Here is a 26,022-nt window from a genome sequence, read left to right as displayed (position 1 = left end):
TGAATAAAGCACTAAAAAGTATAAAATAAAAATTTTTTTTAATAAAACCGACTTCAAAAAAAGCTCTAAAAAGTAAGAAAAAAATGTAAAGCTTTTTTATTTTTAAAAATTTTTCTTATTTTTTACAGTTTTTTTGAAGTCGGTTCTATCTTTTTTTAAATTTTGAGCCAATTTAAAAATTTTAATTGTTTTCTTTCTATTTTTTAAATAGATTTAATATCAATTTCTATGTGACATAACAGTCACTTGTAAAATTTAATTTCATGATAAAAATTAATATATAATTTATTTTTAACCGACTTCAAAAAAGGAGGTTCTTTATTCGTGCGAGTATTGATGTATCAGTACAAAATTACCTTTTTCAAAAAAGGTAAAAAAAAAGTGCCAAGTACACGCAATGTATTTGTAAATTCAAAATTTAACCTAAGTGGTAGCTTTATATCTTTTTCACAAAATTATATTATCTAACTTAACTCAAGTGACATGTATTTCAAAAAAAAAGATGTAAAATCTTTAATTTCTTCTTCACAAAATTATATTATCTAACTTAACTCAAGTGACATGTATCTAACCTAAGTGGTAGCTTTATATCTTTTTCACAAAATTATATTACCTAACTTAACTCAAGTGACATGTATTAAAAAAAAAGATGTAAAATCTTTATTTTCTTCTTCACAAAATTATATTACCTAACTTAACTCAAGTGACATGTATTTCAAAAAAAGATGTGAAATCTTTAAATTAAATTGCGCCAATTGTAAAGAGAATATGTATATTGCTTTGAAAGATAATTGTTATGCAACTACTTTAAAGAAATAAAACCCAAGTGGTATCTTCGTATTCCTATTCAAGGGTCTTCCTATTCTAAACCCAAGTGATAATAGCTTCTTAATTCTCTTTAACAAATTTTTAATATTACAAAGAATCATTTTAATTACAAAGAATTAAAGAAGTAACAGTACAAAATAAAAATATTTATTAAAACAAAATAAATAAATTTTTCTTGTAAAAAAACTTGGCGCTGCTAGACTTTGAAATTTAAACATTAAATTTAAACATTAGTACTAAGATTTTTGATTGAATAAAAAACAATAAACATAATTTAGGGAAGAATGCGACAGGAGTAAAAAAGCAGCGCCAAGTTTTTTTACAAGAAAAATTTATTTATTTTGTTTTAATTAAATATTTTTATTTTGTACTGTTACTTCTTTAATTCTTTGTAATTAAAATGATTCTTTGTAATATTAAAAATTTGTTAAAGAGAATTAAGAAGCTATTATCACTTGGGTTTAGAATAGGAAGACCCTTGAATAGGAATACGAAGATACCACTTGGGTTTTATTTCTTTAAAGTAGTTGCATAACAATTATCTTTCAAAGCAATATACATATTCTCTTTACAATTGGCGCAATTTAATTTAAAGATTTCACATCTTTTTTTGAAATACATGTCACTTGAGTTAAGTTAGGTAATATAATTTTGTGAAGAAGAAAATAAAGATTTTACATTTTTTTTTTTAATACATGTCACTTGAGTTAAGTTAGGTAATATAATTTTGTAAAAAAGATATAAAGCTACCACTTAGGTTAGATACATGTCACTTGAGTTAAGTTAGGTAATATAATTTGTGAAGAAGAAATTAAAGATTTTACATCTTTTTTTTTGAAATACATGTCACTTGAGTTAAGTTAGATAATATAATTTTGTGAAAAAGATATAAAGCTACCACTTAGGTTAAATTTTGAATTTACAAAATACATTGCGTGTACTTGGCACTTTTTTTTACCTTTTTTGAAAAAGGTAATTTTGTACTGATATCACCTATTTTGTAGTGTTAAGCAAGGATCTGCAAAACATTTTTATTTTTTATTTTTTAATTATTCACAAAATTAGCAATACCAACAAATACATAAAAATTAATAATATTTAAGTAAAAGTAAATTATACATTTCTCACAAAAATTGAAGGAACACTAAATTTATCTTTAAAAATGAATAAAATTTAAATTTCAAGCTTAAAACCTCTACTTCCGAAGGTTACTATTATTGTCCAATTTTTATTATGTCTAGACATAATTTTAATTCAGCGAATTTTATTATGTCATGACATAATTTAATTCTGCCGCTAGGGAATTTTTAGTCGATTCTTATAAATCAAGCTTGAATTCGATGTCTAGGTGTCTCACGTTGCCGATGACGAGGTCCACATAGTGCGCTCCGTAGTTTTCGGTGTTCGTGTATTAATACCTCGAATTCGATACTACGTGTCCTACATTCAGATTTAAAGTTATTAATACACCTAGACACCAAAAACTACAAGAGCACTATGTGAAACCTCGTCTCGGAACCTGGACACGTAGACATCGAATTCGAGGTATTATTACACTAGACACCGAAAACTACGGAGCGCGCTATCTGGACCTCGTCATCAGCAACCTGGGACACCTAGACATCAATTTCAAGGTATTAATACACGTAGACACCGAAAACTACGGAGCGCACTATGTGGACCTCGTCATCGGCAACCTGGGACACCTAGACATCGAATTCAACGTATTAATACACGTAGACACCGAAAACTACGGAGCTCACTATCTAGACATCGTCATCGGCAACCTGGGACACCTAGACATCGCATTCAACGTATTATTACACCTGGACACCGAAAACTACGAAGCGCACTATGTGGACCTCGTCAGCGGCAACCTGGAACACCTAGACATCGAATTCAACGTACGATTACACCTGGACACCGAAACTAGAAGCGCACTATCTGGATCCCGTCATCGGCAACCTGGGACACGTGGATATCGAATTCAAGGTATTAATACACGTAGACACCGAAAACTACGGAGCGCACTATGTGGACCTCGTCATCGGCAACCTGGGACACCTAGACATCGAATTCAACGTACGATTACACCTGGACACCGAAACAATGAAGCGCACTATCTGGATCCTGTCATCGGCAACCTGGGACACGTGGACATCAAATTCAAAGTATTAATACACGTAGACACCGAAAACTACGGAGCGCACTATGTGGACCTCGTCATCGGCAACCTGGGACACGTAGACATCGAATTCAACGTATTATTACACCTGGACACCGAAAACTATGAAGCGCACTATCTGGACCTCGTCATCGGCAACTGGGATACCTAGACGTCGAATTCAAGCTTGATTCATAAGAATCGACTTAAAAATTCCCTAGCGGCACTTTCTGCCAAGCGTAGAGAACCTTCTTTCCGGCAGCGGTGGTAATACGATGTAAGGATACGAAATCTCTCCAGATAAACATGAAGCAATTGACTCAATATGTATTATATACCTAATACCTAATTTACCTAAATAGAAATCTTCCTCCTGACCGATAAGTCTATCGACCTTATTTAATTTGCCTACTATAGATCGATCGAAATACGCGCGCGATATCGAAACTGGCGATACCTGCGCCGCCAGCGTCGAAAAAGTGAAAGTGACATTTTCTGATATATATATGTTATATTGATTGAGAGACGACGACGTATCTCCGTATCTTAAAAATAAATTTTCACATTTGGACTTTGCGTCGCAATATCTCCGCTCGTAGGGCACGTAGCGGAAAATATTATAGGAGATACCCCCCCAAAGTCGACCCCAAGCTATCGATCAAGCCTTTTTAAAATTTTAATGTTTCTTCTATTTTTTAAAATATATTTATATATCAATTTTTATGTGACATAACAGTCATGTGTAAAATTTAATTTCATAATAAAAAATTAAATATAATTTATTTTACGACTTCAAAAGGAGGTTCTCAATTCGGCGAGTATGATGTATGTGGGTATGTCCACGATTTTTTCTGAAACTACTGGACGGATGCGGTTTTCACTGTAGAGCAATCCTTGCTCCGGAAAGTTGTAGTACATAAAATATCGCGTTAGAACATCAGGGGTACGGGAGCAGTATGGAAATATGCATACTTAATAATTACAAGCAAATAATAAATTATTATTTTTGATTCGTATCAACTGAATAACGCACTAAAGAAGTATGATGTAAAAAAAAATTATTTTAATAAAACCGATTTCAAAAAAAGTTCTAAAAAAAATGAAAAAAATGAAAAAATAAAAGAAGTTTTAAAAGGTATGAAATAATACTTTTAAGAATTTCTTTCAATGTTTTGAAGTCGGCGCCAAATTAATAATATTTTTAAGTATTTTTTTTTTCAATTTTTGAAGTCGGCGCCAAATTAATAATTACTAAATCAATTTGGCGTCGACTTCAAAAAATTGAAAAGAATACTTATAGCGTTTTTCTTTGGCAGAACTGGAGCGTACTTGTAAGTGCGCACTAATTCTGCCAATGAAAAACGCTATTAAATTATCATTAATTGGCGCCGACTTCAAAAAATTGAAAGAAATTCTTAAAGTATTATTTCATACTTTTGAAAGCTTCTTTATTTGTTAATTTTTTTCATTTTTTATTCTTTTTAGAGCTTTTTTTAAATTCCGTCCTATTTAAAAAAAAAAATTTACGTTGAGTCATTGCGTGACAAGAAAAAGCAAATTTTTTTTTCTTTAAATTTTTAAACAATAATTGATATAACTGATGCTATAAATCATGATCACATCAACGATGAAGATAGCTACAGCGTGTTTTATGTAATATAGGATTCTTTTATTCTTTATGATTAAGATATCATAAAGTTAAAAAAAATAGAAGGAAGAAAAAAATAAAAAAAGGAAAGAGGAGAGCCAAGAGGCAGAAAAAAGGAGAGAGAGGAAGAGGAAGAGGGGGGAGAGAGAGAGAGAGAGAGAGAGATGAGAGAGGAGAGAGAGAGAGAGAGAGAGAGAGAGAGGAGAGAGAGAGAGAGAGGAGAGAATTAGTGAGAATAAGAAAAAATGGCTGCAAAATGCGAAAAGAGACAGAATTAGGACGACAGGATATGAATTTAAGAGAATAGATGAGAATAAAATTGAATAATAGGACATGAACAAAAATCAGAGAGAATCAGAGAAGATAAAAAGAATGGGAGAAATAAAGAGAAGACAATGAGCGAAATGAAGCATTATGAGTGAGAACAAATAAGAATAAAAAGAATGAGAGAAGGTAAAGCAGTAAAATGCAATAAAATTAGAAAATGATGCAGAATAGATGAGAAAGAAGGAAACTATACAAAGACAGTGGAAGGAGACTACATAAAGATAGTGATGGAAAGAACGTAATTGAGAGTGAATCAAACAAATTAAATAAAACAAAATGAGATAAAATGAGAGAGAATGAGTAAGAATGAAAAAGATTGAACAAGTACAAGGGAGTCTGAAAAATAAAATAATATGTGATTAATTAATAAGAGAGGGAGAGGGACTTTTGGTGTAGGAGGCGGTGGAAGCGGGTGGTTAGCAAGCGCGATAGAGAGCGAAAAATAAAGCATAGAGTGAGATTAGGAGTAGTAGCAGAGAGGAGAGTAGTGGTGGAGGGAAGGGGAGAGGTGGCGAAGGCGGTGGAAGTGGTGGCGAGAAGCAAGGAAGGGTAGAAGAGGAGATGTTAGGTAGTAACGGTGTGTGGTCAGAAGAGGTTAGGGACACCTTAGAGAAAAAGTGAAGTTTGGCAGGCGGTTGAGAGGTGGTGACATCGCGGGTGAAGAGTAAGAAAGGCTGAGAGAACAGGTAGTGACATCTCGGAGAGAGAAGAGGAAGGAGTAGGGCGGCGGTAGATTTGAAGCGAGATAGCGAGAAAAGGAGACGATAGAATAAAGAAGGTGAGAGGAAGGCAGGGATAAAAAGGAGAGTAGAGGGGATGAAAAAGGAAATTGAGGGAAAGGATAAAGCGGATATGGATGATTATTTTAAAAGAAAAGGAGAGAAGGGGGAAGAGGAGAAAAGGAAAAGGCGTTTAAAAGGAGTAGGAAAATGGTGAGATCGCCAGAGGGGAAAGAACAGATGATAAGGATAATGAGTAAAATGATGGAGGAAATACGGAAATTAAAGAAAGAACAGAAAGAGAGGGTAGAAGGTAGAAAGCAAGAAAGAGAAAGAAATGATAAAAATGAGATTAAGAAGATGAGGGCGGATGTGGGAGGAAAGAAAGGTGAAATGGCAGAAGGAAAGGGAGGAATTGAAGAAGGAGATAGAAGAGTTGAAAGAAAGACTGGAGAGTATAGAGAAGGAAAAAGATGGAAGGAAGGAAGGGCAGGGAGAAGTGAAAGAGGAAGAAAGTAAGAGATAGGAAAAAGAGATAAAGCAATGGAAGTGAAAGTAAGAGAGCTAGAAAGGTGGGGAGAGTTAGAAGAGAGAGACAGAAGGAGAAACAATGTAGTAGTAAGAGGGGTGGAGGTGAAAGAGGGAATGCTAAAAGAAGCGGTAGAGAAGATATGGCTAGAGATGGGGGTGCAGGGAGAAATAGAGGAGGTAAAAGAGATAGGAAGTAAGATGAAGAAAGAGAAGAAAATGGTTTTAATTAGGTTAAAAGATAGAGAAGAAAAAGAGAGGTAATGCAGAGGAAGAATGTGTTGAAAGGAAGGATGGAAAGAATAGAGGATGACATGACCTTGAAGGAAAGGAAAATGTATTGGAGCCTGGAGAGGATAGCTGAGGAGGAGAGAAGGAATAGGAGGAGAGCTTGGGTAAAGTACGGAAAGATTTGGATAGAGGGGAAGTGGTGGAGTTGGGATGAGGAAAAGAAGTGAAAAAGAGGTAAAGGAGGGGAGAATGGGGAAAGGGGGAAGAAAGGAATGCGGGAGAGAGGAGGAGGAGGGGAAAGAACAGGAAGGAAGCCTAAAGATAGGCTTTTGAATGTAGCGGGAGTGAAGGAAAAACAAGAAGGGTTTTGGGAAAGGATAAAAGAGTGGGATGTCGTGGGATTGGTGGAGACATGGCTGGAACAGAAGGAATGGGAGAAGATGAAGAATAGGGTGCCAAAGTAGTTCAACTGGAGGATACAGGGTTCAAAGGAAGAAAGAGTGGAAGGAAAGGAAGAGGAATAGGTGGGACAATGATGGGAGTCAGAAAAGGGTTAGAAGGGGAAGAAGAATGGGTGGAGGAAGAGGGTTTAATGATTAGAGAAGTAAGATGGAAGAAGGAGAAATGGAGATTGGCAACAGTTTACGTAAGCGGCAACTTGGACAAGATAATGGGTAAGATAAAATCGGTAAAGGAGAAGGAAGGGAGAGAGGAGGGATGGATAGTGAAAGGGGGCGATTTCAATGCGAGAACAAGAGAGAAAGGAGCGCTGGAGGATGAAGAAGAGGGAGTTGAAAGAAAATTGAAAGATAAAATGATAAATAGGTAGGGGGAAGGGCTGATTAGATAGGTGGAAGAGGAAGGATGGGAAATTATGAACGGAGCAAAGGAGGGCGATGAGGAGGGGGAGGTGACTTTTACAGGAGGAAGGGGGGAAACAGTGATCAATTACGCAATAGGAGATAGAAAAGCTTGAGAAAGAGTGACAAGATTGGAGATGGGGTGTGAGGTAGATTCGGATCAACAATCAGTAGCAGTACGGTTGGACAAAGGGGGGGGGGGGGTTGGTGAGAGGAGAGGGACAATAGCGGAGGGAGAGAGGTGGGTGGAAAAGACGGACTGTTCGAAAGAGGCAAGAGAGGAGTTTAGAAGAAGGACGGAGGAGGTAGAAATAGGTAGGGGGGCAATAGATAAAGAGGTCGAAAAGTTGACAAAAAGAATTAAGATGGAAGTAAGGGTGAGAAGGGTAAAAAGAGGGGCAGAAGGAAAGGGAGTATGGTGGGATGGGAACTGTAGGAAGAAGAGGGAGGAGGTAGAAAAGTTATTAAGAGACTGGAAAAGAGGAAGAAAACACAAAGAAGATCATAAGAGAAGAAAGAAGGAGTATAAGGAAATGTGTGAGGAAAAAGGAAGAAAAAAGGGAAATCTGCTGAAAGAGGTGAGAACAGAGAAGCAGGCGTGGGAAGTAATAAACAAGGAAAGGAGAAGAAGGGTAGAAATTAATAAGGAGATAACAATAGAGGAGTGGGATAAATACTTTAGGGTGATGTTAGAAGGAACGGAATACAAGCGAAGGCTAGGAGAAGGAGAGGAGGGAGAGTAAGGGGCGGAGGGGGAAGTGGAGAAAGAGAAGGAGATAGGATGGGAGGAAGTAGAGAGAGTGCTGAAAGGGCTGAAAAAAGGTAAAGCGGCGGGAGAGGACGAGATAGAAAATGAAGTGTGGAGTTATGGGGGAAGTGGTTTAAGAAAAGCGTTATGGGAAGTATGCAGGAGAGTATGGAAAGGAGAAGGTTTTCCAGAGGCGTGGAAGGACGGAGTAGTCGTTCCGATAGCGAAAAAGAGGGGCAAAAGAGGTGAGTGAGCATAGAGGGATTACGCTGCGCGCTGATGCCGACGGCGTACAAAGTGTACGCGTCGATATTAGCAAATAGGTTGAGGGAAGAGATGGTGGAGAAGGGGATGATTCCAGAAAGCCAAGCAGGGTTTAGGAAGAGGAGAGGAGTGGTGGACAACATTTACACACTGAATTATGCGATAGGGAAGCGATTAAAGAGGAAAAAGAAGGTAGTGGCTGCTTTTGTCGATCTAAGGGCAGCATTTGATTCAGTGGACAGGAGAGTTTTGGGAAAATGTCTGAAAAAACCATGGGTGAGTGAGAGGTTGGGAAAGAGGATCATGGAAATATACGAGAAAACAAGCAGTGTAGTGAGGGTGGAGAAAAGATACGGAAGGAAATTTTGGACAGCGAGAGGGGGTAAACGGAAAAATTAACAGAGCCGATCAGGATTTAAACTCGAAACCTTTCATTTTCTACCTTCGTAGTCTGTTACTGTGTGTTGCTTCACAATTGCTTTACCCCACATAGCAAAATGTTGGCAGTATGCCGACAGCATGCCAGTAAATTTATCTCATAATTTCGCAGCGAGATCTTCTTATGCTGTGTTTTTTATTCTATTCGATTTGATTTTTACTACCTTATAATCTGTTTTATCAATAAGTATACCAGTTTACGTTGCATCTCAATTTTATATTTAAATATAAAACTGCATTATGAGAAAAAAAAAATTTAAATAGTTTTAGGACGTTACAAACATGTAAAATGATCTAATATTATCAATAATATATTCACTATTATTTAAACTGTACAATTAGTAAAAAAAATATGGGTAAATTTTATTTTTAATAATTGCTTTTGAATGATTCGTTTTTACGTCTATGGGTTTTTACGTCTATAATTATATAAGTAAATTAGGTCCTCATCAGCATTAATAAAGTGCGGTGTTTAGTTTTCGAGAAATAAAAAGGTGTCGCTTTAGAGGACCTATGTCGAGATTAGCGACTTACCTCTTCACTACTAATAAAAATATAAAAAATGTATTGTTGTATATTCGTGAAATAAAATAAATGCGCGCGCGTAGCGCGCGCCTGTGTTGTTCTATTCGTGAAATAAAATAAAAGCGCGCGCGTAGCGCGCGCCTGTATTGTTCTAGTCCTATATAAAAAAAGTCATGGAGACGCGAGAAGTTGTTGTTTGGAGTCGAATATCTCGCACGTAGTGTTGCCGCTTTTCCGTGCCGGTGATTGGCCGGTCGAAGCCGGGCGATCGAGATTGCGGCGAGATTGAATAATATGTTGTGACGGAATGATAGTTCGTGTCATGTGAGATTAGTAGTGATAGTTTTCAAATTTATTGTTTATTATTATGTGGTGTGAAAGATAATGCGTGAGATCTGTGTGAGAAGGTAAAACGTGTATCGATATCATCAGTTAGTACGAATGACGCTAATATTGCGATGTGCGATGCGATAGTGCGAACTGTCACGGTTCGTGTCGAGTGAGGTTAATGTGGTTCTAATTTGTCTATTGTCTATTTGTCTTTTTATATTATATATATATATATATATGTTGCAGTGTGTAATATATTCCGTTTAACCAGCGAGAGAGGGAGAGAGAGAGAGAGAGAGAGGTCCTATTAAACTTTTATTGTCTTAGCATTGCGATGCTAGGTATCGCGTTGCTTGAGAATTTGAGAGAGAGAGAGAGAGAGAGAGAGAGAGAGAGAGAGAGAGAGAGAGAGAGAGAGAGAGAGAGAGAGAGAGAGAGAGAGAGAGAGAGAGAGAGTTTGGTTTTTTCTTTGAAGGGTAAAGTGCCTTTAACGTTGCATCGAAAACTTCGTTTATTAGGTAAGTTGGTAACGAAAGGTATATTTGCTTCATATATGCTATGTTTCAATATTTATTGCTTTTATTAAATATCTAAAGTACACGTAATAGTAATTATAGATTTTAATATGGATAATAATTATTGAAACATAGCCACATTTAATCTTGCAATCTTATATTTCATATGTAAGTAGGTGTAAATAATAATTTTTATGTTATTTTGCAGTATATTGTATCACGTTTAGCTAACGAGACAATTCTTACATAGTACAGATGTAATATTGAGTAAGTTCAGTAATAAGAAGAAAAAGAGAGTGGGTAGAAGTTTCATTTCTCTCGAAAGGTTGAGGTAAAGCAGTATACATATTATTATTTACATCAATTTACATATGACATTAGATTATAAGGTTAAGTATGACTGTGTTTGATATTCATTTTTTGTACTGAAAATATATAATTATTCTTACATACACTTTAGATTTTAATACGAGCAATGGATACTGAAATGCAGTAAATTCTATAAAGTTAATTTTTAACTTAATTAACCTTTTCTCATTGCAGTAATTACATAATTTTAAAAACAGAGAAAGGGGAAGTTTTGTCCTTTTCTTAGAAAATCCAGATGCTTTGAACGCTGCAGAAAGAATAATGCATACGTTATACATATAAGCATATACAGTATTTGAGGATATTGAAGATTGACTTTACACAATCTGAAAAACGCATTAAATTGGCCAGCATTTTTGTCACTATTGTCTATTATGGCAAGCAATACATTCCATGTATGGATGCTTGGGGGCGATGCATTGTCGATTTTACGCTAAAGGTCTCGCCGCTCTGATAACAGGTAAGACGCGAAATATTGTATATTTAAAACGCCGATAACATGAAGCATAATATATTATATGACACCATAATTTTTTTTACATAGGGCTTTAGCCTAGGAGGAGGACGAGGATAAAGTGAAGAGGTAGGAGCAACGTAAAGAACGCAAAGAAAAAAAACGAGAAAAGAAACGTGACGAAGATGATGGCAAAGGAAAGTGGGAAACCGATAAAGGCGGCGTGGCTATTCCCTTCGAGAAACTGAAGATGTTTGCCAAGGACGCAGAAATTAATATTGGTGCGGTATTGAAAAAACTTTCTGTCGGTATGTATCATGTTACAAACTTACGATAAAATTAAACAAAGTCTACACTCATTTACGTCTTCTTTTTGATTAATTAATATTCAGTTATTATAAAGATTATAAAATGGTAAAGGGTTATACATATTTTAAAAGTTTAAACAAGTTAATAAGAAAATATTCAATTTTTCAATGTTTTGTTCAATTGTATTATGTGCACTTAATTTAGTACACATTGGTTGATAAAGTATAATTTAAAATGTGTCTATACTTTGTGTTAATACTGATTAGAAATGCGACCTGATTATGCGATTTTACTGTTGTATCTTTATCGATTTAATTTCTACGAGTTAATTTTCGATTTTATTATGTATTTTTTCAAAAATAATAAGATAATTTTATAATTTTGTTTATACATGTTCTATTTTGCTATCTTATGTATAAAATAATGCATATCGTAATTACTAATCTTGCGTTCGATTTCTCCCGCTGGAAAGTGGGAATCTATTGTTAACGTGATGTACACTATAGATTTTCATTATTGACGCTTTATAGTTTACGCTACATACACTATACATCTTCGGTTCCAGTGGGAGAAACCAAAAGTATCTTAAATAATTACGACAAAATAATGTAAATATCTACATTATTATTGTAAGGAATTCATGTTTAACAATAATTTGCAGGGAAAGGCCAAAGAGAACATCGGTCTCATCCTCCTCGTATGCAGCAGAGCAATAAGCCTAAAGAAGCTCTGGTTAATGGTACAGTGGCTGAGCAACTACGTTGCGTTGTCGCTAATCGTCAATTGCTAATAACGTTGCTATGTTATACCTGATGAGAGTTGTTAACTCCCAGCATGTAACATGATGCATACCGACGCAAGGACTACACGATTATGGAACGCCGCATGATTAGTCTACGCTCGTTGTTAAGACTGTTTGCTACCGACATAAGAATACGGCAATTGTTTAAGAAATCGTCATTCTCCTTAAACAAATTTAAAAACACAATATTAATATTTATGCATGGTTTAGTTTAATGATGGTAATTACATTGTCATGTTTGATATACGGATACATTCATTGGGAGATAGAGGAGTAGCATTTGGTAGAGAATTCCCCGATTGTGAAACTGTGCCTCATTTTTGTACCAAGCTCCTAACTTACGTGGCAGTGGTTTGGATGTACCGTATGGTATACCTTGGTTACTCATTAACGTTTAACGATCTAATATTAGGCTAGATAACGCGCGGCTCATACAATTATCGCTCTGGATAGGTTTTTTATCTAAGATATGTCGCTCAGTACTTACACAATATATATAATTTGGTATTTGCAGTGTGATGTTCTGGTATCGTTCTGATATCGAGTTTATTTAATTTAGCTTAATAGAGTTTTAATCCGATAGGCAAATTATTCAACATACTTTTCACGAATGTTCCGTATTGAGGTAAAATATGTATATTGTTGCTTTGATACTTTATCACTTTATTACTCGATCCGATAATCTCGTGGATTACTTTGATATGCGCTATCGGTGATGATTATAAAAATCGAAAAACGAATGCGATATAACTAAGATGCAACTCGATGCGGTACAAGGAAAATGGATTTTCGTTGTTATTTAATCGTAACAATGGTAGCTGCAATCTCCAAGAAATTCTGGTTCAAAGGTATTCTCAATAATGTTCCTTTCTATTTACTTGAGAAAATTGAGTTTTTGATTTATGATTATTAGAGTTATTTAACAACACTAGATTTTTACGTTTCAAAGCTGTGTTAATTAATAGCATCATGATGATGGCGAAAATGACTTGTTCAATTCTAACATTCTTCTAAACTTTAGGATTCGATATCGAGTTTTTTTCTGCATTGTTTCGCGTGATTTAAAAAGAAAGTAAACGTATACTTAGTAATACCAATGTATGATGTGCTAGAGAGAAAGAATGATACATGTTTTATGATATCTAGCTAAAGTGCAGACTTAGCACATACCTTTATTACTATAATACTACTCAGTCGAAATGTGGATATCTGAACAAATAAACTAGCTTTACTATACTAAGTTATAAAATAGATATGATCAATTGTTTTAAATTGATTATCAACATTTATTAAAAATCAGTTATCAATTTAAAACAGTTGTTTCTTCGGATATGACAACAACTATAATCAGACGTGTTTTATGAATTTTGCAAAAACACATGGCGGTTGATGCAATATATCGACACCTAACAAAACAGCTGTCATTTTATCTGAATATTCGTATAGCAGCCAAAAAATTGAGATATCCCTCAACCTGCTTGTTACAGATACATTTGTATTGATTGTAATTTGTGCATAATTTAAGAATAAAACATTTCTGTACATAAACGCAATTGGTACGATAAACCTTTCTCTTAATATAAATAATGTGACACATTTTATTTTTTTGTAAAATTGTAGAAATAGTATCTCTTCCCTCTGCCTCCCTTGCTCACTTAATAATTATACACGCGGGGGTATACTCAAGTAGTTAGATTGAATTTTTTCAATTAAACTTGTTTAATTTTACATTCTATTTGATTAAATTTAATTAATTTAATAAATAAAACTTGCATGTTAGTAAAAGAGTGTTATATTAATTAAAGAAAACATTTGTACGACACAAATTGTAATGATCTTTCTTTATTCAGGAAAAACATTGAACGCGATTATTTTTGCATGTATATATATATTTTTTGTCCAGTAAATAAGGACTACTCTAATATATATATATATATATATATATATATATATATATATATATATATAGGTATATATATATATATATATATATATATATATATATATTACGACTTACGACATCCATTGTAAACCCGGCCAAATAGCTCTGTGAACATGAGGCTGGATTTTCAAGGAAAGAAATAGCAGACCCTAAGAGCACAGTTGACGGAAAGTCGACGGCAAGTCGACTTTTATAAGTCGACTTCTAGTCGACTTCTAAAAATGGCGGAAAGTCGACTAAAAGTCGACTTCTAAAAATGGCGGAAAGTCGACTAAAATTCGACTTCTAAATAGTCGACTTATAAAAAGACGGAAAACAGTCAAGCGGCGCGTCATGCATCATCAATATGGCGGCGAATCTCGAGGAGGCTGGAGGACCAGATGAGTGGACCAGAGTTTACGCGAGTGCGAGGAATACGTGCCGCGAGACAGGACACGATAAGACGCCAGATAGTTCTTGCAGGTATGGCGGATCAAGTCGCGAGAAAGGTTTTGCCCGACGAGGTAAAAGAGGATCAGGATAAGGCCAAGTGGAAACATGCTTACAGGTTAGGTATGGTGTGTTATTAATTATCATCGATAATTAAGACCTATTGAATGCGACCTCTCCATTCTGTATCATCTTTCAGAACACCAGAAATGAAGGAACCTGTGTTCATGCATTCTTCGTGCGTTCTACGGAAAATCAGTCCGGAATAGGTGGTTTATAAAGAGGTGTACGAAACAAATAAGATGTACATGCGAGGTGTCACGGTGATAGAACCCGAATGATTGCCGAAATTCGCCCATGCTATGCCATCTTAGTGAACCATTGGTTGATCCACCGCCAAGGTATTTTTATCACAATTGTTGCTTTATAATGTTTTTCCTACTTATTTATAAAGATATTTATAGATATAATCAATGAACCGGGAAGATCATTTGCCGCGTGTCTGGTACATTCGGAAAGGCCGAATGGGCACTACCATCGATGGATGTAGAGCATCCGTGGACGGTGTCAAGTGGTTAGCGTATTTCTTCTTGGAGGGTCAAGTGTGCCCTAAGCTGAAACGATTTGTCCCGTCGCTGCTGACGACACCTGGGAGCATCACCAAGTCATGGGCCAGATAAATCGTTATTCTATCTCCTTTTGATTTCACGTTGATTCATCAAATAGATTACATCAATTCAATATGATTTTTTCAGGTTGATACCACGCACTCATCAAGCAATAGTACAAACGCTGCAGTCGCAGGGAGTCGTGTCCAAACACAAACTGCTAGAAATCTGGGGTTCGGATAAAAAATGTGAGATTTTAATTTATAAAATAATATTTAGATATTATCATAGACTTCTATACAATACTAGACCGCTGACAGACATCTCGGCCGTGATGCTTGCCGCCATGTTGATTTTAGTCAAGATATGCTATACTACTATTCTATACAAGTGGTTTTATACAAGATTTCTATACAATAGTCTGGCATATACAGAATGTCCAAAAGAAAGGTTTTAATACTACAGGAGTAGTGGTTCGATTTCGGCATCCAAGTACGCTACACGTCGAAGGCATGACTTACAAACTTATTGATAACATGTACCAATATTTAACACAAAAACATTTGCCTGCTTCGTTATGTACTGTAATAACGAATGCAGATAAACGCACATCATGAGCAACTGAACACCCGATAGTGACTTATTGTTAATTCAATATGGCCGCACCCTTCACTAACACCTGCACCTTGCACTCGCATCAGCTTTTCGGCAGTGCGTCCATAGATGTTAGTGGTCTAGTATAAAAGTCTGTGGATATTATATATTTATAATAATATATTATATATATAAAACAATATTATTATATATTTACAACATTATGATAATAATATGATATATATTTATATAGCTAATTTTGCATATTGTTTCGCGATTAACGCTGGAATGTTTTAATTTTAGTTCTGTTATTGTCAGCTTACCAGAAGTGGCTGCCGGAATCCGCGCACGCAGAAGTGGCACAGATATGGCCGCCTTTGTAATTAAGAATAAAACATTAGGATTGTAATTATACAGTTTTTTAGATAATTAAATTATTTTATATATGAAAAAAAATCGAAATGCATCAGTTTTAGCCCTCCAGCAAGGGGTCGATTGTGTATCTTGAAATAATGAGGTAAAAATTACAAAAGTGAGAAAATTCATTAGCGCATCTACGATTTTATTTATCAAAATCTAATAAAATCTGTTAACTTTTGTTATTTTTACCTTGTTTCAAGATACACAATCGACCTCCAGACGTACGCGGCGGTTTATTTTATCGACTTTAAAAGTTGGCGGGAAGTCGACTTTTCGTCATGACGGGAAGTCGACTTTTCATCATGACGGGAAGTCGACTTTAAGTCGGTGGTTTTTGCGACATTCGCCGACTTCAAGTCGACTTCAAGTCGACTTTCGTCCTTAAAAATGTCGACTTCTCTGCCAAGTCAGTTTCGGTAGAAGTCGACTTCAAGTCGACTTAAAGTCGACTTTTTGCTCTTAGGGAGAATAAAATAATAGTAGAATTATTTTGATTTAGCCCTGTAGAACTAAAACAAGTATTACAAGGCTAACCAATCAAAATGATTCCGTTATTATTCCGTTCCACTTTTTCTTTTTTCATAAGGATCCAGCCTGAATCAGACCGCGATCATAATAAAAGCAAAATGGCGAATAATCGCGATAAATCGATATATTTACCGTTAATGTCACCTTTCTGATTATCTAGGATTCTATGCACAACTTGCTTCGTGTGTGTCACAGTCAAATTGTCAGTAAAAATTTTAACAATTTCATTTTTGCAAGTTGAAGTTAAAATTAAAGAAGAAAGAGAGAAGAAGATAAAGAAGAAAAAAATAAATAGCGTTACAAATAAAAGTAATGTACGTACCCTAAGAGCAAAAAGTCGACTTTAAGTCGACTTCTACCGAAACTGACTTGGCAGAGAAGTCGACATTTTTAAGGACGAAAGTCGACTTGAAGTCGACTTGAAGTCGGCGAATGTCGCAAAAACCACCGACTTAAAGTCGACTTCCCGTCATGATGAAAAGTCGACTTCCCGTCATGACGAAAAGTCGACTTCCCGCCAACTTTTAAAGTCGATAAAATAAACCGCCGCGTACGTCTGGAGGTCGATTGTGTATCTTGAAACGAGGTAAAAATAACAAAAGTTAACAGATTTTATTAGATTTTGATAAATAAAATCGTAGATACGCTAATGAATTTTCTCACTTTTGTAATTTTTACCTCATTATTTCAAGATACACAATCGACCCCTTGCTGGAGGGCTAAAACTGATGCATTTCGATTTTTTTTCATATATAAAATAATTTAATTATCTAAAAAACTGTATAATTACAATCCTAATGTTTTATTCTTAATTACAAAGGCGGCCATATCTGTGCCACTTCTGCGTGCGCGGATTCCGGCAGCCACTTCTGGTAAGCTGACAATAACAGAACTAAAATTAAAACATTCCAGCGTTAATCGCGAAACAATATGCAAAATTAGCTATATAAATATATATCATATTATTATCATAATGTTGTAAATATATAATAATATTGTTTTATATATATAATATATTATTATAAATATATAATATCCACAGACTTTTATACTAGACCACTAACATCTATGGACGTACTGCCGAAAAGCTGATGCGAGTGCAAGGTGCAAGTGTTAGTAAAGGGTGCGGCCATATTGAATTAACAATAAGTCACTATCGGGTGTTCAGTTGCTCATGATGTGCGTTTATCTGCATTCGTTATTACAGTACATAACGAAGCAGGCAAATGTTTTTGTGTTAAATATTGGTACATGTTATCAATAAGTTTGTAAGTCATGCCTTCGACGTGTAGCGTACTTGGATGCCGAAATCGAACCACTACTCCTGTAGTATTAAAACCTTTCTTTTGGACATTCTGTATATGCCAGACTATTGTATAGAAATCTTGTATAAAACCACTTGTATAGAATAGTAGTATAGCATATCTTGACTAAAATCAACATGGCGGCAAGCATCACGGCCGAGATGTCTGTCAGCGGTCTAGTATTGTATAGAAGTCTATGATAATATCTAAATATTATTTTATAAATTAAAATCTCACATTTTTTATCCGAACCCCAGATTTCTAGCAGTTTGTGTTTGGACACGACTCCCTGCGACTGCAGCGTTTGTACTATTGCTTGATGAGTGCGTGGTATCAACCTGAAAAAATCATATTGAATTGATGTAATCTATTTGATGAATCAACGTGAAATCAAAAGGAGATAGAATAACGATTTATCTGGCCCATGACTTGGTGATGCTCCCAGGTGTCGTCAGCAGCGACGGGACAAATCGTTTCAGCTTAGGGCACACTTGACCCTCCAAGAAGAAATACGCTAACCACTTGACACCGTCCACGGATGCTCTACATCCATCGATGGTAGTGCCCATTCGGCCTTTCCGAATGTACCAGACACGCGGCAAATGATCTTCCCGGTTCATTGATTATATCTATAAATATCTTTATAAATAAGTAGGAAAAACATTATAAAGCAACAATTGTGATAAAAATACCTTGGCGGTGGATCAACCAATGGTTCATTAAGATGGCATAGCATGGGCGAATTTCGGCAATCATTCGGGTTCTATCACCGTGACACCTCGCATGTACATCTTATTCGTTTCGTACACCTCTTTATAAACCACCTATTCCGGACTGATTTTCCGTAGAACGCACGAAGAATGCATGAACACAGGTTCCTTCATTTCTGGTGTTCTGAAAGATGATACAGAATGGAGAGGTCGCATTCAATAGGTCTTAATTATCGATGATAATTAATAACACACCATACCTAACCTGTAAGCATGTTTCCACTTGGCCTTATCCTGATCCTCTTTTACCTCGTCGGGCAAAACCTTTCTCGCGACTTGATCCGCCATACCTGCAAGAACTATCTGGCGTCTTATCGTGTCCTGTCTCGCGGCACGTATTCCTCGCACTCGCGTAAACTCTAGTCCACTCTGGTCCTCCAGCCTCCTCGAGATTCGCCGCCATATTGATGATTGCATGACGCGCCGCTTGACTGTTTTCCGTCTTTTTATAAGTCGACTATTTAGAAGTCGACTTTTAGTCGACTTTCCGCCATTTTTATAAGTCGACTATTTAGAAGTCGACTTTTAGTCGACTTTCCGCCATTTTTAGAAGTCGACTAGAAGTCGACTTATAAAAGTCGACTTGCCGTCGACTTTCCGTCAACTGTGCTCTTAGGGTATATTATATTGTGTGTAATATTAGGTGCTTATATCAAAACTTAAATAATTGTCACTTGTGACGTTGTCCTATCCTTTTTGACAATTAATGAATCGTAAAGACAGAATGACGTCACAAGTGAGAATTATCTGAGTTTTGATGTAAATGGAAAGAATTTATTAATGTACTCTTAATAATGTATATATAATGTTATCGGCGAAGTTCGCATGGTATGCAATATTAATATAGTTCGGACAATATTAGCATTAAATCACGTATTTATATATACTGGCTCATATTCTCAATTTTCTTTTAGCGATAAAAAAGTGCGCTTTTATTTCTAAGATGCTATAATATATGTAACATGAACTATAACATTTCAGAAATAAATGCGCGCTTTTATCGATAAAAAAGAGTTGAGAATATGGACCGATATCAGAGTCTCCGATTAATGTGAGCCTCTGATTAAACTCACTCTTCGTCTCTTTCTAAGGGGAACAGTTAGAAAGAAATGCAGAGTGAGTTTAATCGGAGGATCACGTTAATCAGAGACTGTGATATCGGCCCTATATATGTATATTGTACATAACCTGGGCAATGTTAATACCTATATTATGCGAACTTCGCCCGTATATATCAGGTATATATATCAGGTAAATCAGGGATTATATTTTCGAGCTTGGTGCCCTATTCTCGAAAAATATCGCATACGATATTTTATAAGAATGTCACTAGAAAAATCACACTTTGCAAGTGTGCTATTGGTTGCAGAGTGTGATATTCATGACATATCGTATGCGATATTTTTCAAGAATAGGGGCCCTGTCCTAATAATTTTCGTATGCGACTTTCTATTTGAAAAGCATTGAATTTCGCATGCGAGTTTCATGAAAACGATTCGAGAATAGGGCTCATTAGGCACGTTCAGCAGACACAACTGTTGAGTTCGTCTTATCAACACACTGCGTTGATATGTTGGTTCTAAAAGTAAGAACCAATCACGTTCGACTGCTATTGAGCGGTTGGTCTGCTGAACGCGGCCATTAATTATCAACCCAGCGAATAAATCAATTCGAGTCGATATATCGATATATGTATGTACATACGTGTGTGTACTGCGCTCAGGCTGTAAGCAGCTGTAAAGCCCCTTGCACAATGCCAGGCAACAGGCAATAGGAACAGGGAATAGAAATCAGAAATCATGTATAAATGCAGAATAAACAGTGACACAGGCAATAGACACAGAGTTTCCGTCACGTTGAAAATTCTGTGCCTATTGCCTGTTGCCAACAAATCATAGCATTCGAATTTTTTATGTTGTAATTAACGATTTTTTGGTTATTTCCTGTTCCTATTGCCTGTTGCCTGGCATTGTGCAAGGGGCTTAAGTCAGTTATAACCTAGAAATAGTGACGATCGTAATCATCGCCGCGTGATAGATAGTGAAATATATATTGACGACAGAGATCAAGGAGCTGTTCACACGAGGCGTTTCGGGTGCGTGGTTGCCGCGTGTAAACATTTGCATGAGCCGCGTGCTGTCGCAATTCGAGGCATCATTTCCCACATAGCACATAATATTTCAGTAATATTGCAGCAATATTATTTTTCCATTGCAATATTACAATGAAATATAGCAGAAATATTGCAGTAATATTACTGCAATATCTCAGTAATATTAAAATGTCCGCGCAAATGAATATCAGTAATATTACTGATATTTATTTCAGTATTATTACGTAATATTACTGCAATATATCAGTAATATTACTATAATATTTGCGTAATATTTGTATAATATTGCTAGGAATTAAACCATTTTAATAATTTCCATTTTTCTCATAATGTCCACAATTTGCTACATTTAACATCTGATGTAAAACAATTTGGTGCTCTAGATGGTTTTAGCGCATTCCAATTTGAAAGTTATATTTGTGGTTTAAAGAAACTGGTCCGAAAAGGAGATAAACCACTTCAACAAATTGCTAAAAGATTAAATAAATTAAATTTTTGTATTAGCCGTTCCGAAATACATAATAAAAAATTTCTACAGAAAGACCACAAAGATGGTCCATTGGATCATGAACGAGATTATGAAGAACAATATAAAATATTGCATATAGATTCATTATATTTAAATTGTGACGATAACAAAAATAACTGCGTTTTATTGAAGGACAATACTATTATCTGCGTCCACAATATTGCTAAAAGTCAAAATAATAATCTGTATATTATAGGAAAAAAACTGATACCTGATACAAATTTGTTCACTACACCATGCGAATCACAACATTTTGGAATAGTCATAGCCAAACAAAATAGATGTATAGAATCATGGTTGTGTCAAAATATAAAAGCAAAAGCTTATAAAATTCCAACCAAAGATAAATTTATTATTTTGCCAATATTACATACTATTGTATCTTACCAAGAATAACATGTATATGTATATATATATATTAACTTTAATAATATTTTAATAAAATTTTAGTAAAATAATATTTTTTAAATAATATTTTTATTATATTTCAACAATATATTGCAGCAATATTACTGTAATATTTCAATATTATTTAAAAACGTGTAATATATCAGTAATATTTCTGAAATATTTCATTGTAATACGTAATATTTCCACTATATTGCAATATTACTGCAATATTTCTGCAATATTATGTGCTATGTGGGTATATAATATCCCACATAGCACATAATATTGCAGAAATATTGCAGTAATATTGCAATATAGTGGAAATATTACGTATTACAATGAAATATTTCAGAAATATTACTGATATATTACACGTTTTTAAATAATATTGAAATATTACAGTAATATTGCTGCAATATATTGTTGAAATATAATAAAAATATTATTTAAAAAATATTATTTTATTAAAATTTTATTAAAATATTATTAAAGTTAATATATATATATACATATACATGTTATTCTTGGTAAGATACAATAGTATGTAATATTGGCAAAATAATAAATTTATCTTTGGTCGGAATTTTATAAGCTTTTGCTTTTATATTTTGACACAACCATGATTCTATACATCTATTTTGTTTGGCTATGACTATTCCAAAATGTTGTGATTCGCATGGTGTAGTGAACAAATTTGTATCAGGTATCAGTTTTTTTCCTATAATATACAGATTATTATTTTGACTTTTAGCAATATTGTGGACGCAGATAATAGTATTGTCCTTCAATAAAACGCAGTTATTTTTGTTATCGTCACAATTTAAATATAATGAATCTATATGCAATATTTTATATTGTTCTTCATAATCTCGTTCATGATCCAATGGACCATCTTTGTGGTCTTTCTGTAGAAATTTTTTATTATGTATTTCGGAACGGCTAATACAAAAATTTAATTCATTTAATCTTTTAGCAATTTGTTGAAGTGGTTTATCTCCTTTTCGGACCAGTTTCTTTAAACCACAAATATAACTTTCAAATTGGAATGCGCTAAAACCATCTAGAGCACCAAATTGTTTTACATCAGATGTTAAATGTAGCAAATTGTGGACATTATGAGAAAAATGGAAATTATTAAAATGGTTTAATTCCTAGCAATATTATACAAATATTACGCAAATATTATAGTAATATTACTGATATATTGCAGTAATATTACGTAATATTACTGAAATGAATATCAGTAATATTACTGATATTCATTTGCGCGGACATTTTAATATTACTGAGATATTGCAGTAATATTACTGCAATATTTCTGCTATATTTCATTGTAATATTGCAATGGAAAAATAATATTGCTGCAATATTACTGAAATATTATGTGCTATGTGGGATAATATTTACGTTTTAAATGAATTTATACACCGTTTGTCTCGATTCTGATCAACTTGTTTTTAGGCATATCTGATAAATGAGTCAATGAGTAATACAAGATGCAAGTAAAAATATTATAACTGCCTACATGTATCAAGAATCTAATGATTGACCATACGTCCTTTAGAATTTAGAGATACTTTGGACGGCAGTGAAGATCGCGTTTGGGATTTACCGCCAAGAGGTGGTCATCAGGGAGATGTCGGTAATTCAGGGTATATAAGTGGCAGACAAGGTCGTCCTCCAACCTAGCATAGAGATCGTAGAGACGAACGTTGTTGTACTACCGATGACAAAGACACTGTTTTAAACAGCCAAGACGTTTCAAGTATTGATAGAGGTAATAATAATAATACTTATTGGTCGTGCGCGTGCGTGCATACGTGCGGGTGTGTGTGTGTGTGTATGTGTGTGTGTGTGCGTGCGTGCGCGTGTATTATCCGATCGCTAATATTATGTAGTAGCTTCCTCTTTCTTTTTTCGCTCTTCCCCTTCTTTCTCTCATTTTTAAGAAGATAAATCTTGATAATTATTTTTTCTTTTTACTGTGTTATGATATGATGACTTTAAGTTTCAATGTAACAGAATTCATAAAGTTAGTATCTAAATAAAGAAAGAAGATAAATCTTGCTAATTATTTTTTCTTTTTACTGTGTTATGATATGATGACGTGATTATTATTGTATTATAAATAAAATGTAATTCCAGAATTTTTTGTTATTTTATCTTCTTATAAAATAAACGTTAGAATACGCGTGTAAATGGATGGGTGTGTGGGTGTGGATGGGGGTGTATACATATACATGTGATTGTAGATATGGATATGTGGGGGAGAATGCGTGTGTATGTATGTATGTGTACATACACACAAAACTTGTGATACTACTACAAGTACCGCATACTTAAATTAATGATTGCATGTAATGTATAAATTAACATTATATATAATATTTTAATTAATTAAACTGTTTTGATTGTAACATGAGAAATTATTTTTAAAATATTTCAACTTATTTCTAAGTGTATGTATTTACGTACGTTGCATGGCTGTTGTATTAGTTGAAAATTTATCACATACATGTGAAAAATGGTCAATTTTACAGATATAGTCAGCTTCAAGTAACACATTCATTTGTATCTGCTAAAATGCAAGCCATTGACAAAAATTTTATTCCCTCACAATACAAATATATTTATAGTATGTTACAACAAAAAATATATTACAAAATAGATAATTATATCTACTAAAGTATCTCCAATATTATTTTTAAGTTATAATTGATATATATATATATATATATATACAAATAAATATATATATATATATATATATACAAATAACAATTTATGAAAATAACAATATATATATATATATATATATATATTATCAGTTTTGTATTAATACCTATTATCTTGAAAAATTTACATTTAATTTTAAAAATGTTCCAAATAAAAAATATTTATAATTCAGTATAAAGAATAGAGCAAGGAAAGCCATAGGATCTTCGTGTTTTATTATTTTTAATAGAAAAATATTATTTCAACCATAGTAAACTGCGCGCCGACAAATTGTCAGACTTGAACACAATTCTGGTTGAAGTAGTAAAATCCCCCTTTCCCCAATTAAATTGTTACGATTTATTTTATGATGCTAAGTATCTAAAAACTGTAAAGAAATTATTACGAAAAATATTACCTCAGCCAGGATTCTTCATACTGAATTTTAAATTCGCGGAGTCATTTTAATATTAAAAAATATTTATTTGGTTCTTCATAGAAGAAGCTTTGTTGTAAGATCAAAAATTTAGTTCCGAGTTTTCACGAGCAACGTGTTCAGAATATTCTAAAACATCTAAAAAAAAACATATTTTAACAAAATATCTGTGTGCATATGTATGTATGTATGTATGTAGTGTGACGTTGCAGTTTCGCTGCAGCGTTGCAGCGCCCCGCCGCCGTCACAAGGCGCGGGTTTCACGACCTTTTCACGCCCGAGGACGGTTCAACGAATCGATGCGAGATCTCCAGGGGCATATTAGTCATTGCGTTACGATGTACTGATCCCTTTTATTTTGTATTATTGCGTGGCGCCTCACCGAGCTGAGACTGGAGTTCCTGAGAGGATACAGAGGAAACGGACGCGGAGTCGACGAGAAGGATAACGGCGAGAGCTCGGACGACGGAAAGCGGATCAAAGCGACCCGCGGGCCGCCGAAAGCGACGGAGCGCAGGAACACGCGCGCGGCGCGTGACACAGCGGCGGGCGGACCCATAATGGCAGGGCCCCGGGACGCCGGGGCAAAAATCAGCCCATCTGTCCTCCTCACACTGCTGACCGGATTCCGGGATGGATGGCCACCATTCCCGAACCGGTGCGGGAAGGAACACGGAGGCAGACACGTCCCGTCCGCCGCCGGGAAGAATCCCGGAAAATTTGCCGCGCGAGCGAAGGGCCGTTTAGCGCCCTGCGGAAAGCCGTAATTCACGGCCCTACGCACGAATCCGCCGCGAGCCTGCAAGCTCACCCCTCATTGGTCCGCGCTCCAACGTCGCGGGGCCGCGTACGCCCGGGGTGGGGTGCGCTATCGATTCCGCCATCGAGCGAAATTTCGGGAGCATTCGTAAATCGTCCTCGGTAATCGACGCACGTCGAGAGTCAAGTCGCGGTATTGTCTCGCATTCCGGAGCGGAGTACGACGTCCGGCTGCTATCTTCGCGACCCTTGGGACGACGGCGAGGACCCTCGGGAGAGGATCTGCCTACGGTGAGGTTGCCTCGGTAACATTTCATGTAAAGCCACGACACTGCTCCCCGGGTCACGCTCTCGCTCGGGAAAATTCGCGATAATTAGCGTATCCGCCGACAAGGCGTATTTAGCGATCGATAGCGAGAGCGAGGG

General features: G+C 35.3%; 3 long non-coding RNA genes across 6 annotated transcripts; 2 read left to right on the top strand and 1 right to left on the bottom strand.

The window, feature by feature from the left end:
- The first annotated feature begins 9,454 nt into the window (after window positions 1-9,454).
- On the top strand, window positions 9,455-13,607 carry LOC139785544 (uncharacterized). Of its 2 annotated transcripts, none has more exons than XR_011721990.1 (5): window positions 9,455-9,768; window positions 9,857-10,128; window positions 10,669-10,954; window positions 11,039-11,256; window positions 11,919-13,607. It is a non-coding gene; the product is annotated as an uncharacterized lncRNA (long non-coding RNA). The 2 variants fall into 2 exon arrangements; XR_011721989.1 differs by having other exon boundaries at window positions 9,455-9,784.
- A 671-nt stretch (window positions 13,608-14,278) lies between these two features.
- LOC139785541 (uncharacterized) lies at window positions 14,279-16,088 on the top strand. 2 transcript variants are annotated; one of them, XR_011721985.1, is made up of 4 exons: window positions 14,279-14,553; window positions 14,630-14,831; window positions 14,895-15,286; window positions 15,936-16,088. It is a non-coding gene; the product is annotated as an uncharacterized lncRNA (long non-coding RNA). The 2 variants fall into 2 exon arrangements; XR_011721986.1 differs by lacking the exon at window positions 15,936-16,088 and adding an exon at window positions 15,348-15,929.
- A 1,231-nt stretch (window positions 16,089-17,319) lies between these two features.
- On the bottom strand, window positions 17,320-19,075 carry LOC139785540 (uncharacterized). 2 transcript variants are annotated; one of them, XR_011721983.1, is made up of 4 exons: window positions 18,855-19,074; window positions 18,577-18,778; window positions 18,122-18,513; window positions 17,320-17,472 (listed from the first exon to the last, which is right to left on the bottom strand). It is a non-coding gene; the product is annotated as an uncharacterized lncRNA (long non-coding RNA). The 2 variants fall into 2 exon arrangements; XR_011721984.1 differs by lacking the exon at window positions 17,320-17,472 and adding an exon at window positions 17,655-18,060 and having other exon boundaries at window positions 18,855-19,075.
- Window positions 19,076-26,022: the final 6,947 nt, after the last annotated feature.

This window comes from Temnothorax nylanderi, unplaced genomic scaffold, assembly GCF_030848795.1.
Source record: "Temnothorax nylanderi isolate EJ_2023f unplaced genomic scaffold, tnyl_v1.0 TNYL_tig0825_pilon, whole genome shotgun sequence".
Taxonomy (NCBI): Eukaryota; Metazoa; Arthropoda; class Insecta; order Hymenoptera; family Formicidae; genus Temnothorax; species Temnothorax nylanderi.
Note: the sequence above shows the minus strand (reverse complement) of the source record. Positions and strands in the feature narration are given on the sequence as shown.